This window comes from Ailuropoda melanoleuca, unplaced genomic scaffold (assembly GCF_002007445.2).
Source record: "Ailuropoda melanoleuca isolate Jingjing unplaced genomic scaffold, ASM200744v2 unplaced-scaffold12155, whole genome shotgun sequence".
Classification (NCBI taxonomy): domain Eukaryota; kingdom Metazoa; phylum Chordata; class Mammalia; order Carnivora; family Ursidae; genus Ailuropoda; species Ailuropoda melanoleuca.
In genome coordinates, this window is record NW_023180677.1 from 8,908 (window position 1) to 10,413 (window position 1,506).

The window sequence follows — 1,506 nt, forward strand, 5'->3', positions numbered from 1 at the left end:
TGCACAGACGATCTCCTGCCTGTGTGTTTACAAAGTTCCTCATGTTCATACTCAATAGAAACTTCACCAAGGAGATAAATCAAAAAATCTTAAAGAACTCAAAACTTATTTTCTGTCTCAGAAAATCTCATGGAATCCACAAATCATTAGAATCTAGGTATTTATTTTTAACAACATGAGGAAGTTTAATAAATTCAAGGTCATATTAATCAAAGTAATTTTTTTCAGGTAATGCAATTAATCACAATATGAAATGATGGAGAATAGGAACAACGTGACAGAATTTGTTCTACTGGGGCTCAGAGAGAATCCAAAGATGCAGAAAATCATTTTTGTTGTGTTTTTGGTGATTTACGTCATCTCTGTGGTAGCAAATGTCCTCACCGTCGTCACTATTACTGCCAGCCCATTATGGGGGTCCCCCATGTACTTTTTCCTTGCCAATATCTCCTTCATTGATGCCTGTTATTCTTCTGTTAATAACCCTAAACTAATCATAGATTCACTCCGTGAAAAGAAGACCACCACATTCAATGCATGTATAACTCAAATTTTTGGGGAACACTTCATTGGAGGTGCTGATGTCATCCTGCTTACCGTGATGGCCTATGACCGCTATGTGACCATCTGCAAGCCATTGCACTACATGACCATCATGAATCGGCGGGTTTGTGTCCTGCTAATGGGAGTATCGTGGGTTGGAGGCTTTCTTCATGGAGCCATACAAATCCTCTTTATTATCCCTTTATCCTTTTGTGGTCCTAATGTCATAGATCACTTTATGTGTGATCTGAACCCTTTGATCAATCTTGTCTACACTGACACCCACACTCTAGGGTTCTTTGTTGCTGCCAACAGTGGTTTCATCTGTGTCTTAAACTTCCTCCTCTTGATTATCTCCTATGTGGTCATTCTGCATTCCCTAAGGAACCGTAGCTTGGAGGTGAGGCGCAAAGCCCTTTCCACTTGTGTCTCCCACATCACAGTGGTCGTCCTATTCTTTGTGCCCTGTATATTTGTGTACATGAGACCTGCAATTACTTTATCTACAGTTATCTGCTTTATCTACAGATAAAGCAGTTGCAGTGTTCTACACTATGATAACACCCATGTTAAATCCTTTAATCTATGCCTTGAGAAATGACCAGATGAAAAATGCCATAAAGAAATTGTATAGTAGAAAAGTTATTTCAGGTGATAAATAAATACGCCTGAAGCTCAACATTGATGCAATGGAAACAAAGGTCAAATGGGCATTTTGGATGATCTCAGCAAGGAATACTTACCAAATAAAGAAAATTGTGAAATGCTATGAAAGATTCTGCACTGAGTCTGAGAGAAATGTGTGCAAGAAACAGAAAATGTAACCACAGACTAATATAAATATATATATATTCCATATCTATAAATTCTAATGTATTTGTGTAAAGAATTCTGCTCATTTTTATACACCAGGTTGATGATAACATGTTGCCTTTAAAATTATGGTATAAAACAACTCTAGGA

General features: G+C 37.5%; 1 pseudogene; it reads left to right on the forward strand.

Moving 5' to 3' along the window:
- The first annotated feature begins 256 nt into the window (after positions 1-256).
- Positions 257-1,205, forward strand: LOC117797753 (annotated as a pseudogene).
- Positions 1,206-1,506: the final 301 nt, after the last annotated feature.